Source organism: Nothoprocta perdicaria, unplaced genomic scaffold (genome assembly GCF_003342845.1).
Source record: "Nothoprocta perdicaria isolate Ctin4 unplaced genomic scaffold, notPer1 scaffold_40, whole genome shotgun sequence".
NCBI classification, from domain to species: Eukaryota; Metazoa; Chordata; class Aves; order Tinamiformes; family Tinamidae; genus Nothoprocta; species Nothoprocta perdicaria.
In genome coordinates, this window is record NW_020455644.1 from 752169 (window position 1) to 767213 (window position 15045).

General features: G+C 41.3%; 1 protein-coding gene across 1 annotated transcript in view; it reads left to right on the plus strand.

Moving 5' to 3' along the window:
• The first annotated feature begins 4924 nt into the window (after positions 1 to 4924).
• Positions 4925 to 15045, plus strand: part of RARB (retinoic acid receptor beta) — a 300368-nt gene continuing 290247 nt past the window's right edge. The window contains exons 1-2 of the mRNA XM_026045522.1: positions 4925 to 4974; positions 8687 to 8763. The gene's annotated coding sequence lies outside the window, so the exon portion shown is untranslated. The remainder of the gene's footprint in view (positions 4975 to 8686; positions 8764 to 15045) is intronic.

The window sequence follows — 15045 nt, forward strand, 5'->3', positions numbered from 1 at the left end:
GCCCCGGCGCGCGGCGGCTCCGCGCGCGACTCTGCCCGCGCGCCGTGTCCGCCCGTGTCCGCCGCGCCAGCCGCCCCTCCGTTACTTCGGCGGGGAGAGACTTGGTGTTTGTGGGTTTGTTTGGTAAAGGGGGGAAAGCAGCTGGTCCGTGCCGGCAGCGTTTGGGGGAAAAATATGTATATATATGTATATAATTAATAACTACAGTGATTGGGGGTGTGAAAGCGGGTCGGTGCGTTTTGCCGAGTTAAATTCCCCCGCGGGTGTTGCCCCGGCGTGGCCGCGTTTCTGGCCCCGCTTCGCCGCCGTGCGGGTGCTCGGAAGGGCCGTCCTGGGGCGCGGGTGCGGGGCTGGGTGCGGGGCTCGGTGCGGGGCTGGGTGCGGGGCGCCCCTCGGGGCTGCCCCGGCGGCGCTGCGGGGTCTCGGCCGCCGCCGCGAGCGGCTGCTGCGGGTGTCATGGGCAGCCCCGGCCCCTCTCAGGCTCCTCGTGGAGCGGTGCGATAACATAAATGCTGGTTTTCCCATTTTAATCTTTGTTTTCTGGTAGCATTTCATTCTGAGTTTCGACAAGTGCTCTTTGGGCCCTTTGCAGCAGAGTTTTGGTGATTTTTGCCATTTGCGAAATGCCTGCGTGCTCTAGGTGTGCCTAGCGGTGTGGCAGCAGAACCCGCGCGACGTGACACGTCGGAGGGCTCAACCATTAGCGCGCTGTTTAATAACGTGTATCGGCTTTGTTTCCCRGCTTTCCTCTGAGTGCCAAGGATTCGTGCTGTGGAAGTGACGGGGTTTAATGGAACGGCACAAGACGCAGCCTGGGATCTGTGCGGGATCCCAAGCGCGGCCTTCGGGACGGTGCAGCAATAGCCCAAAGTGGGAAAAGTTGCTGGGACTCTTTGCCTCTTGCCTTTGGAAGAGCCCTCAGGAGGAAGCTTTCAAGTAACATGGGTTGTAGGTGTGATATTGCAGTTAAGAGAGGGCTCTGAAGGCTCTGCAAGCACCGGTGCGTGTGGTGCAAGCTCATTTAAGGGAAAGTGGTGTGAACTGTGGTGTAAGTTTAGACCAGTTGGGCTGCTTTTGGAGAAGCTGCTGTGTGAATGTGGCTTGTTTGCAGTTTTGGTTATGCCATGTGAGGGGAGGTAGAAGCAAAATAGAAAAAAGTTGCCCTCAAAATAAAAGCGCTTTTCTTTGTGTGTGTGTCTCTCTCTCTTTTTTTTTTTTTTTTTTTTTTAACCAAGAGGGCTGGTTTTGATTTAAAATATAAATATTAGTTAAATGTTTGAATGAAGCCTGAAGAGCTTGATGTGTCAGCACCACTCTGCATGTGATTTGATGATCAGAGAAGGTTGATCCTCTGCTCTTTGTGTGCATAAGCTACCAGGAAAAATACATTTTGCTAGACTAAGGGTTGCAGGATTAGGTTCCTATATAATAAATCTTACAGTAGTTTTAGCAAAAGAGAGTGGTGATGAATATCTGGCTGTTGTTATTTTATAACCAAATTTGCTGGTGAAGAGTGTAAAAGCCAGATCCAAAGGGGATTATCATGTTGTGGGTCTTCCTGACTAGCCAAATTAACCTGGACATGATTCTCTTCCACATCTTGTGGCAGAATTGAGGGGCCTTGCGATCAACTTATATTTTCAGACTTATCCACCCCAATAAAAGTGGGAGAAAGGATCACTATTACACTTGAAGATCAAGTTTTCTAGAGTTAGGGAGGGAGGGAGACTTCCCAGGGCCTCTTCACCCTTGTGCCTTTTTAGTTTTCTGCCTAAGTAGTTTCGTCTGCATCTGTATTAAGAGTGTTTTGTTGATGCAGGAATACTTGACTGTTCCAGGTGCAATGCATCCCTAGTGTGGACAATGAAGGTAGAAGAGTCTTTTAAATCCTCACACWCCTCCATGTTTCCATGGTATGTCGTGAATTATTCGAGCAAATTCCCAGTTTAGGAGGTGCCCATGTATGGATGTGTGCAGTAGGAGTTTGAGTCAGATGTGTCTGTCTTTGCACTGCTGTTTGATAGGACGATTTTGCTGGGAGAGGCAGGCAGCCCACAAAGACTTTGCTCACACATCTGTGGATTTACGCATGTGTAAAACTAGAGTAAGGTAGGGTTAAATCGGGGCTGTGCTAGTACTTGCATTTCTTGTATGAAATACCTGTATTTTCTAGATAAAGATCTGATTTCCCCTCCCCTGGGCCTGGGGGCATGATTCACCTCAGGTGCAGTAATGAGAGGGTTTAAGTTGCTGCAGCCTCTCAGCAGGGCGCTGGGTGCCGGGCCAGGCCGGTGCTCCCCCGGCTGCCGGGAAGCATTTTTGTTGTGGTGGAAGTTCTGACAGCCCTTCTCGGCTAGCAGTTACTCTGTGCATGAATGTTTGTAAGTTCCCACCGCTTTCCTAGCATAGCTTTGTGCATTTCATGGGCTGCCTTTCGGTTTCATGGATTCTGTCCTTGTTTGTGTATTTGGAAGAGAGAGCAGTTGGGAGAGCAGTTACTGAAATGTCTCAATATAGCTTAGTTGACCTTGACTAGAGTAATGGCATTGATTATAATAAATATTGTAAATAACTTCTTAAGCTTAGATAAAGCTTAGAAAAGTTCTAAGTCAGATTTTGCATCTTTGTAGGTTGTGTTCTAATTAAATATTTGACATTATAGGAGACGGTCCTTATAAGTCCCAAGATACTAATGAAATGTCAGTTAAATCATTTTTCCTTCTTTCAAAGCAGTGTGCAATACTGGGAAATCTTTAAGGACTGAAGAGTCATTTAACTTTTTATTCTCTGTAATCAAGCGTTTATTTCAAATTTGAGGTAGAAAGCTTGGAAAAATGCTGAACATGATRGAACTGCAGGCATATAAAAACAGAATGAGGTCTGCTGGGAAAATACCAAATGATCATGAAATACAGGAAAGTGGAGAGAATTTGTAGAATAGGTTGTTACCTGTAAGGATTCCTTTTTATAGGAGCCACTTATGTTAGTGAAAGCAAAAAGAACTTCATTTTTACTGAATACTTATTTAGTTTGTTGAAGTACTATTTAGGAGGTTTTAGATTCATCTTCTCCACATCTTTCATGTGTCTTTGACACAGCAAGGTTATTCCTGCTGTCTTTGATTATAGCCATGTATGTTTTTGTAGTGTTCTTCAGCAAACATGTAGGGCAGTAAATCCTATTATACTATGTCTCTAATTTATGACTTTCTAGCAATTAGAGTAAGCCTACTCATCTCATGATCGGAATTAAAATAATTTGGATATAATTAAAATATGCTGATATTAATCAAGTTACTGTTGAAATGTGCATAAGCTCGTTCAGTTTCTCTTTTCGCCAGTGCCTGTGCGTGTCTGTGTTAAGCTATTTTCATTTTTAATATAGTGTGCAAGCTGTTGCTAATTAGTGGCACTCAAGGTGGTCCCTAGGTCTCTATGAAAGGTCTCTGCTAAACGCAGAGGATAGGGGGAAGAAGGGGAGGGAGGCGGGCAGGAAAAAAGCCTTGGAGAAGTAGAAGTGCCAGACTGGGAGGTGTTTGAAAGCTTTGCACGGAGAGTGGGTTTTGTTTTTCATTTTAGACATGCAATGGCAAAGCCTTTCCAGGTCGTGCGCAAAGCTCCTGGGCTGCGTGCTGCGTTGGGCAGAGGCACAGGAGCCTCTCCTGGGAGAGGCTGGAGTTTCTCTCCTGTTTCTGGTGCAGTTCTGCAGCTTGACTCCAGCTTCACAAATCTGGCATGGGGCACTGCTAAACTTCAGCCCAGGGCTGCGAGCACACTCACTTCCAGTTTTGCAGCAGAATATGCAGACTATTACTTGCAACTATGTGTGTTATTAAATTGCTAAAGGTTTGTTTATTTTGGATATGTCTGTAATACGCTGAGTTCTACTTACGGTTCATGTGCCCTGTGGACAAATGGGTATACACACGTGTGTTTGTATAAGTATTTTCATATGCATTTATGTAAAACCATATTTTGTGCTGTTCTGCTTGTGCTAAACTTCTGTGGCTGCTAAGGAAGCAGTATTTGAACTGGCGCAACATAGTTGTAGGTCCAGGGCAGGCTTGTCCAAACCCTTGGCAGTCATGATTCTGAAAGTTTTTAASTCTTTCCCAGTCAGATACGAGAAAGCTGTTCCCTGCAGCAGCAACATGTAGCAATATAATAGAAAACAAGCTAAATGAATGCTAAATTGAATCTTTATTAATCCCATTCTTGCATATGGGGAGCTTCCTATGAAGTTGTACAGCAAGCTGCCTTTCATGGGTCTCTAATGAGAAGGCAGTTCACCCCCTGTGATGGCCCGCTTTGCACTGCCAAGTGCAGAGCAGTGCTCTCTCTACCCAGGAGCTGTAAAAGTCACTCTCTTTTATGTCCTTCCTTTTGTCTCTGTTTTGACCTAGCTCTAGATTCTCCACAGCTGTTTTGGAATTGATGTTGTCAAGTGAGTGGCATGTCTTACTCACTTTGTCAGAGTAATTCAGTACACTGCATGGCAAAGTGGTACTTAAATATTTATTTCTCCTCTGTAAGAGGAGGTKATTTAGCCAGTGTTATTGATGCATGCAGATATTTTGGCATTAGAAACTACTTGGGAGTTTAATTTGGAAGTTACTAATAAGAATTTTCTGCTTTTTAGGATTTCCATCCAGAGTTCAAAGAAAAGTCAAAGGAAGTTACAGATCATATGTCTCTTATTTTTTTCTGGGGTCAACTACAGGAAGTTGTATAGCTGCATTTTAAACTGCATGCAGTTTTCTTTAAAGATGTTTYTTCATTCAGTTGCTTTTAACAAAGGGTATTCTGGAGTAATCTCTGTTCACGTGATCCGTAATGCCACTGATAAAGTAGCCCAGTCTCCCTTGAATCCTTTGTGTTGCTCCTCAGAGGCTGTTTGCAGAAGAACTTACTTTGAGGTCAGAAAGCAAGGTAGCTGGTCTGCTTGGTGACCTGTGAAGAAGTACTGTTTGATCAGGTGAGATATGTGAAGAATTTTGTGTGTGTTTTTGTAAATATTTTAAAGAACTTCAACTTGGAGAAGCCAGCTTGTTTCAGCCATCAATGGATGTCAATATTTTAGCTAGACTATTTCACTTGAAAATATTTTGATGGTAGAAGRAATGTATTACTTTGCAGATCTATTGTATTAATTTGCAAGTTTACTTCTCAAGATATTTTTTTTGTCATCTTTTCTCACACCAAAATTATGTTGACGTCAGTGGTTGTATCATCTGCCTCTTGGTGGAAAGCTTCTTAGAAAAGAGTGTTAGCTACACTGTTAGTGTTCTTGTTTATATTACAGTATGGAGCTGGGCTATTTGGTGTCCCCCATATTACTGCCTTGCTCATAATCCCTTATTCTGGGGGAGCAGAAGTGGATGAATAAAAGTGGGTGGTTTTGTGTTTTTTTTTTTTTTTTTTTTTTTTTTTTTTGATGAAAATGTGCTGTTAGACAGGAATTGATGTGATTGATGGAAGCTTATGGCACAGTGGGCTGCTTGAGATTTAAGGAAGAGATTAATCCCCTCGGAGGGGTCTCCTGGAAAGCAGGGCCCAGCACTGGGCCGCTCCGTACATGAGAGGCCTGGTCAACCTGAGGGTTGTAGACCTCCTTGGGAGCTGGGGCATGTGGGGAGAAAGGAGCTGAGCAACCCAGCTTTGTTTGGGCTGGAAAAGAGAAGATGAAGGTGCACTGCTGTCTTCAAATTTCCTAAAGAGCTRCTGCGGAGAAGAGAGACTCTTCCCCAAGGTGTACGCTCCAAGGTGGCCCTTCCACTGTCACAAGTTGGAAGTGGGAATTCTGACTGATCCWTAGGGGGAAAAGCAAAACCAACATGGTTATGTGTTGGACCAGGGATCTGGAGGTTTGTTTTCTTGGAGATTTTTGAAAGTTGATGTGACTCTGAACAACTTTATCTAAATTTGACAGTAGTATTGCTTTGATCAGGGACTTGGATTAGGTGACTTCTAGAGGTCCTTTCCAACCTAAATTACTGTGATTCTGTAAGAAGACTTCCCATGGAGTCTGCTGCTTCCTGTAGACTTCTGCTAMGTAATTCTAAGCATATTCTTGATTTTTTGATTGCAGGGTCAGAGAAGTCTTTGTGTAGTACCCATGTCCAACATAGTTTAAAATAGAAACAGCTCAGTAAGGACCATGTCCAAAGGGAACGACTTTAAGCTGTCTATGGGCTAAAGTGCCTTTATAGCCCTGCTGTGATTAGTTGCAGTCTTGCTGATATGTGTAGAGAATACAACACATGGCAAATAGATTTTAAAGCATTTCAAGTCGTAGTATTCACTGGTGTAGTCCTAGTCAGTGTAGATGATTTCTTTTCAACTTAGAGGAAATTTGTAACATATATTTGATTTGAAATAGTTCATATGAAATGGCTGTAKTAGTTTTGTGTAAAGAAAAAAAAGTTTGTGTGTGTGTATACATATATAAGAAAAAGGCTCATGAAGCTCTCTGATCATTTGCTGATATGTTGTTGGGTCCTGATTTGACTGAAGCAGTTTCTCTTACCCTTTTTTTGAATGAGTATTCACCAGTGTTAACTGTGGCATCATGTTTGCACTGTCCGTGTTACCATCGCTTTGTATTTCTCTGCCAGGTTTGTGCAAAGGGGGGCAGAATAACAGTGCGTCTTGTCTTGGATGACCGTGTGGAGCCCCAATAGCATCACTGAAAATGCCCATAGATTTTTGGCTGAGTGGCTGCAGGCTTCCTTGAGTTAGCGATGACCAAGTAGTCTATATTATATGGATCATAAATGTTATTTGTTCAAGCAGTATTTCACTGAGATGGCATGAACTTTGTGTATTGATGCCCACAAGGCTCAAATGAGAGTATTCAACAGTAGAGGGATTTATGCTATTTGTGGGGAAGGAAGGAGGGAAAGAGTTCTTGAAAACCCCTCCCTACAAAAATATTTTTTTAAAAATGACATTAAATTCTTTTACTAATTCTTCAATATTATTGAATATTATTATTTTACTTATTCTTCAATTCAATAAAACACTGCAATTCAGTCTTAAGTCGGGAATCCAGTTCAGCTTTTCAGAAAGCCCCTCAGAGGAAGAGTGTAACCTGCAGCAGTGCAAGCAGACACCATCAATCTGGACCGCTGCGGTTGCGTGCGTGTGTGCCCGCTTCTGCAGAGGTACAGCAGGCTTGTGGAAGAGCTGGAGTAACCGCGGTGTGTGCTCTGCAGGGTGCTCAGGCTTCAGCATCCCTGCCCTCCAGGAGCAGCCTACCTGTGCAATGGCACGTGGAGGAAGGCAGGAGGTGGTGGAATATGGGCTTGGGGGAGGAGGGAGGAGCGTCATCTCGCGCTCCCAGTCGGGATGGGAAGCTGCGGCTTGGCATTCTGCCCCTTATCTTGAGCTTTACTTTTGTCTTTACTATCCTAACAATGCACATTTTGAAGCATTGTACTTTGAGCTTTTCACTTTTAAGGCAGCCTTCCACAAGACCTCAGAGTAGCTTGGTAGTGAGAAGATATAAGAAGTTTTGAATCCTGTTTACTAGCCTCATTTATTTAGATCTTATATTCAGCATGAGTTTTCTAGCATTCTCCACATATAAAAGAGAATTTTTCTTTTAAATAAAAGCTGAAATACATGTGTTATTGTTGATATAAGCTTAAGAAAAAGACCAAGTACCAGTAGAGTCACATGAGAAGTGTGGGAAAAACTGTGTCTGATTTAACAGGATTGTGGTATGGGAATAACCTTGATAGATCTGTGCTTTTAAAATTTTTATTTGTATTTTAATTAAAAAAGTAAAAAGTCAGTTTGTTGTRGTTGGATTTTATGAAACCTAGTCAATATTAGTAAGTGGGTGTCATCGATCTAGCATTTATCCTGATCTGGGAATCAAGCTGATAAGTGTTTTCAAAGTCATCTTACGAGTCATAAAGGCTGGATAGAGCAGAACTGCATTAGTTCCCTGCTCACTGTACTGTAGTGCTGCTGATAGGACAGAGAGATGCAGAATTGCCCTTTGTGGCTGGAGATTTCTCCACTTAGGTGAAGTCTGACTGACACCAGGCACATTTCATCTTCACAGAAGATGGAATAGTGTGTATGGACTAATCTACATATGAATATATTTATATGTATGTGCATAAAAATTACTTATTTTAAACACACTTTACATCATTTTTTTATTGTCCTGCTTTTCTTGTTGGGGAGGAGTGGATTGAGAGGGATAGGGCCCTTTTGGAAGGTTTGGTAGAGGTTACGTTGTTAAAATTTTGCTGAAATTAATTTCCCCTTTAACAAAAGAATAAGTTCTGTCAAGTAAGCTAGGGCAAGCTAGTTGCATGTGTTCCCTGTTGATGCAGATGTAGGTGACCAGTCCTGAAATTCCTGCAGGTGCTCACAGGGGATTMTGGCACTGACCTTTCCCTGGAGCTGGGGTTGAGGAGATGCTGTGTCGCAGTTGACAGGGGTGTTCACAGGGAACAAGAGGAAAGCAAGTCACAAACACTTGAGCAATCCATGCCCAGGGACCTCGGGAGAAGCAATGTTCTGTTTTTTGATTCTTGTTTGTGGTACTGAAAGTGGCACTAAGATCTGCTGTATTTTTTCCCTCAATATCATAGTTCAGATGTGAGTGTGTCCACCTTAAGCCTTGAAAAATTATACTTTGTAACTACTCTTTCCTATTGTTCTTTTTCCAGGACGTCAAATTGGCTTCAGTCTGTGGAAACTGCTGCAGTGTCAGACTCTAACTTGCTTCCAGTTCTCAGGAGCAAAGGTATGGTGTAGGGGTAAGTTTAAATCCACTTGTAGAATTTCCTGAAAGAAATGAAGATTTTAATTAGTGCCCTCTCCTTTGCAAGGCAGTCTTTGGCACATTTCTTCCTTTAGAGCTGCTYGGTCCATGACAGCAGGCTATCAGCATTAGAGAAAGGGAAATCCAAAGGAGTGCAGTTACTTTGAAAATGGAGCACAAAGTTAATGAATAGAACACTTACAGGGAAAGTACCAAGGTACACTCTATCAGGTAAGCATTTTAAAAATGAGAAGTGCCCCCCTGTTGGCTTGGTCTCCTTTTAACTGTGCTCTTTGAAAATATAATTGGAATCATGGTTAACCTGTGGAGATAAAATATGTTTTTGGTAGATAAAGTTGAAATAATAYACATTTAGCAATTGGAAGTGTTGCTGGGAATACTAGATGCAGGTAGAAGAGAACACTAATTCCCATTTCCTTGTTTCATCCTAAGGACAAAGTACCCTTGGTGCAAAGCCCAGGGGACCTATATACTCATTAGCAGGTGGAGGGAAGCATTAATCTTCTGTCCACAAACTTGCCCCAGCACACAGGGCAGGGAGCAAGTTTTTCGTGAGGCTTGTTAGAGGCTGTGTTAAACATGATAGKGTAGTTTTGTAATCACAGTCCCAGCCGCTGTTACTGCATGCTGGTATGTATCCTTGGTATGCTGGGCTTCTGGAATTTATAATTTATATCCACACATTGTGGAGACTTGATGCTATTTCTCATTCTTGAGATGTGGGCAAAAGCTTCTTCCAACTCTCCTAAAATTGCTCTAAACTGTAGGGTCTGTTAGGGTCTCTCTCTCTCTCTCTCTCTCTCTCTCTCTCTCTCTCTCTCTCTCTCTCTCTCTCTCTCTCTCTCTCTCTCTCTCTCTCTCTCTCTCGTCTTTTTCTCTTTTTCTCTTTTTTTATTTTTCTTCCTTCTTTCCTTCTTTCTCTTTCCCCTCTCTTCTCTTTGTGCTTAGGCAGAAATATTAGGATTCTTTTATAAAGTTCATAGTCTTTCTCATTTGGCAGTAAGTTAGGGCATGGGCCTAACTTAATGAGGTATCTGAGCAGCCCATTTTTATGGGAGCATGGTTTAAGGCTAGGAGTATGTCCAGTCTCCAAACTGCCTAGTGAATATTCTGTATTTGGAAAGAGTGCCAGCTGGCAGTGGTTAAGGAGTGCATGCTTATTCTGCTCATGATAGCCAAAACATGCTCCCTGCTGTGTGTTTTTGGCAGCTCTGCACTGGCAGCATGTCCCAATGCCAGTTGCATGTCCCCTTTCTTCCTCCTGAGTGTGTCCCATAAGGCATGATTTAGTCTGAATAAAAATGTGTTTTGGGAAGGAAAGAGACTGCATACTTTTGAAAATCAAAGTCTTCCTGAAAGGCCTGTGGTATATTATTTCCATAGTTGGGGGGGGAGGTGGGTGGGGAGTGAGATGATGATGAGATTCTACTGTAATCTGCAGCAAATTGGCCTTAAGTTCCTGAATATCTTTTATTTATACATATAAATATATATAGAAAATTAATAGTTGTTACAAAAAGGATATATATATTTACACACAAATATATGCTTTATTTTTGTGGAGTTAGGTATAAAATGCCTAAAGTATCTACATTTTAACCTTATTTGAATCTGTATAACTCTGTAGTTGATATATTATTTTACACTTGAGGTCTGAACTCAAACATCACCTCTTAAGCCATTCAACAGAAGTAATTTAAAGGGACTAAATGTCTAAAATAAGTGTTGTATTTTATTAAAAAGATATCTGATTATGTGTGGGCAGCATGACTTTTACAATCAAGTCTTACAAATGTGCTTAGCCAAGTTACCTGAAGTAGTTGGTGAGCTGCAATACATGGGATGCAAGTTCTTAAGAACCCCAAATAAAATAAACCCAGTCTACACCCTTTTGTCATTTTTATCACCCAAAAAAGATTGGRGGACAAGGAGAATAGGCAAGAATATTGCCATTAGACTGGTAATACAGGATTTTCAGTGCATTATCTGAATGACTGCATTCAAGACCTGTATGTTACCAGGCTAAGTAACCTGTGGCTAGAGTCTGGGTATAGAAATACTCTTGTATTTAAGTTTCCTTTTATTTTATTTTTTTTTTTTTACATAAAGTTTTACACCTCATTTGTCTGCAGCAGATCATAGTGACAAGAAGTTAACTCTTAGACAACTGAAATGCCTTTTTCTTTTCTAAGACAATTAAGGGTTTTTTTGTTCATTTATTTTAAGATCTGGTAAGATACAAAAGCCTAAAAATCACTTTCTCTTCTCTGACTTATGCTGCTTTGGAAATAAACATTGGCAACCAGCCCAAGTCACTGGCTTCTCTAAAAGTAGCATGACAGCTGCTGGAGCCGGAGGAGGAGCAGTGTCACTTGGAAAACATGACGTGGGCCYGGTTCCTTGTGGACATGGGACTTCCCCACTTCTATCAAGCTGCCTTCACTAGCTGCTTTAATGCACCTGTTGCTCACTCTGTGATTGAGAAAACCCTTCCTATCCCAGGTGAGAGTAGGAGAGTGGGATAAGAAATATGGCCTTGGCTCTGACCCTCTTGAGCTCACCTCAGCTGTCTGACATTAGTGCTGAGGGACTCAACTCAGCTGCTTTCAACTGCTGCTCTAAAAGGGGTGTAGGTTTCTTGCAGGTTGTTGCACCAATCAGTCCAATGTGCCCTGATTATCCAAAGGCATCTGATATTGCACTGGTCATCTGTATTGAGCTGTCTGTTGTGGTCATCTGCAGAATGTTTGAGAAAGCACTGCTGCATGACGGCTAAATTAAAAGATTGGGATACAGCATGCCAAAAAAAAAAAAAAAGCCTTCTAGAAAGTTGTTAGCAAAGTTAAACATTCTGAAGTTATGAAATATCAGATTTATGGTATTTTGAGTGCACCTTTCTACAGAAAAAATAGGTCTTGCAACTAGAATTTTGTTTGGCGCCTGAAGAATAGCAAATAAAGAAAACTGTAACATGGTTATGATATTTAGTAAGATGCATGAAGGTATTCTTGAGGTTCAGAATGTTCATAGAAGTCAATATTAATATATTATACACATGTGGGAAATAAATTTTGGAACTGATTCTGTTTAAATTCCACTTCAGCCAGATATGTTTGCATTATAGAAATTTAATGCCAATTCAGAGCTACAATAAATAAGCATATGTAACACAATTTCAGTGAAGTTTTCTACAGTTATGCTAACATTGAATTCTACCTCTGATCTAAAAGGAAGTTCTTTGAAAGTTCTGCCAATACAATTTTATCTCGGAATAGCATTGAGGTTTACTAGCAGTGCTATTTATTTTGCATTGTAGGAGCAGCTCTAATTATGAGTCAAAATAATACAGTTTTATTTTTAAACTGGAAAAAAAATAAATGAAAACCTTTGTGGAGTTGAAAAGTTTCTTGAGTGCCAGGTTATGACCAATTTACTCCCATTAGAACTGGTAGGACCACTCTTGTACCTGTCCCCCACGGTGTAAACTCCTAATAATGGGAGTAATAAAGRAGAAAAAATTGACTCCAAGAAAGACATAGGAAACTTAGAATGCCTCTGTTTTTAAATGGATTATTGTGAACTGCTTGCTGAGATGTGTTTTATGCATCCATCTGATTAGCTCTGACTTACGTTCTAACTAGCGAGCCACTGTTTAACAAGTGCTGTTCTATGGAAAATCTGCACTTAAATATTCTCAGCTGAAGCCTTTTTTAATTTTCTTTAAAATTCTGATTCCTTAGTGAAATGACTTGTCTGGCAGTCATGTTACCTGTCCCTTCCTTTATTGCTTCTAAATTTTTTGTTTAGTGGAAATGAAATTTTTAATAAGTTTGTTCCAGTGAGATTTGGGTGACAACAGAATAAGGGGCTTTGGCAATGAGCAATACAACAGTAAAGAAGAGATTGGGTTTTTTCTAAAAGCGTCTTCCTCAGACACTGTGCCAAAAGGCCAGATGCTTTGCCTCCAGCTGTGAAATCCTTTGAGAGTATTGAGAAGAAGCTCTGGTGATTTGAGGCAGCAGTCAACTTCCAGGTTGTGTAACAAAGCTTTAATGGGTCTGTTRCATCATCATTTCACCATAAACAGGATGCAGAAATTAGGGATTTACATTATTAGTCCAGAGTACTTTCTGAATGAATCTCATGTAGGCTCTCAGCTTGATCTTGAAATGAAGTCTGTCTGGGCGGTTCCAGAGGTAAGTATGCCAAAGCTGAGCTTGCAAAATAGGCTAAAGCAGTAAAGGAGACATAGGTCCCCATATAGCATTGTTTTGAACCACTTTAAGCCAGCTATTATGGATTAGCGTAGGGATGGTATTTTGCTAGGTACAGCTCCTGACAACTTGACAGTGAACTGTTTGTAGACATTGGCCCTGTAGACGAGGGCTGTTGAGATGCAGAGTTTTTCACCACTGCTAGCTGTGTACCTCTTAGGGAGAGCCCATTCATCGAGGCTGCTTGTGAGATTGCAAAATAGGAGTGCAAATTTCTGCTGCTCTGGTGAACTGCCTTTTCTAGACTTTTTCTTTCTGTTGATTGGGGTGGTGCAATTCTGTAGCCAGCTTTGCAGTCTGCAGAATAAAAAAGCCTTGGAATTCCCTAGGTTTATTGGAGGAACAGAGTTCACCTTGCACAGTCTGCAGTTCTTAATTTGTAAAATGAGCATGGTGTATTTGTGTTCTGAGTAGGGATCTGTTCAGTCAGATGGCAAGTTTTATGTATAGGCCTTCTGGTTTTTGTTTGCACAGTGCTTTTGGTGATTCAGTTGCGGTTCTTTTTTCTGCTTGCACTAGTATCTAATATTTACTACTTTCATCTTGGTAAAGATGGATCTTGTACTTGAAAGCAATTGAGTCTTCCTCTGCATGCTTTTAGGAGGACATGGTCTTCTTTCCTATTGCTAACCCAGCCCTAGGTAGTGAGCTTTGTATGAATCTCRTTGCTAGATGACACAACTTTCCATAAATTAGTTTATTTCTAAAGTCTGAGAAGACTGGCTTCTTTAAATTTTGTAAAGATGTGGGTTATTTAAAGGCACAAAAAGCAGTTAGGTGGTGAGGCCTCACTGACATCAGTAAGAATTTGGTCTATAACTCCTATTTATTTGTATCCTTGAAGTAATCTTAAATTTTACTTATTGATTATGGTGGATGTTTTAAGGAGATGTCAGGGGAGCTGCTTTCTACCATTTGGTTCTATAATTATAAAAACACTGACTTTGGTATGAGAAACATCAGACAATAAGTCTTGGTGATGGTTAAGTTAATTCACTTTTAGAAGTTCAATAATTCATCTAAGAAGTGTCAGCAGCTGGCTCTTGTTAATGGTAAGCCTTTCATTTCTGTTAAATCAATTGTGAATAATAGAATCCTTCAGAGAAAAATGATGAAGTAAGCATTGATTTCCAAATTGTGTGTCTGATATTGGAGCATTAATAAAATCTAGAGCAAGCAGGCAACTAGTACCTAATACACTCTGATCACCTAAGTAGTAATCAGGGAAAATCAATGATTTTTGTGTATGGTGATAGATCTTTTAACATTTCACCTGCCTCCATTCATCATTGTGTCTGTAATTTCATTTTTATAATTGTTTTGTTTTTTGTTTGTTTCATAGTATGCTTTGAATCAAGCATTTACTGTCAAGCTTTTTTGAAACAGAAGTGCCTTTTGCCTACCTATCTAACATTTACCAGCTGTTCATCTGACTGTTTTCGGACTTTCTATAGTGACCTTTGAAGGAAGGTCTATATATTTCCAAAAGAAGTCAAATCTTAGAGAGATTCCTTGTAGACTGAATAGTCTAAATAATCATTGATTATTATATTTTTTTTAGGCTGTGGGCAGCTGTGTTTCTTTCCAGTATGTGTTGGTACTTAGGTTCACAGAGGTGTCATAAACTTGCGATGGCAAAGCTCTACCAAAGTGAGAGGGTTGTAGAGGACATCTTCAGAAGAGTCAGACTCTTGGCATGAGCTGCTCAGCGAAGTCTTCTTGGGGCTGCTGCTCAAACAGGCCCTGCTGGGTGAGATGGACCTTGTGCAGGCAGTGCTGTGGTGCTGCAGAGGGCCTCAGCTGCGTGCAGGTGAGCACTGCCGACCTGGCTGTGTTCTCAGTTCTGGTGGCTTAATGTGAAGGACAAAAGCATTAGTGAGTGGTCTGAGTAGGCAGCGGAAGAGTTTAGGGTAACACATTCCAGCAAGGACGTGGGTTTTTGTACATGGGATACAGGGAGTGTTTGTAA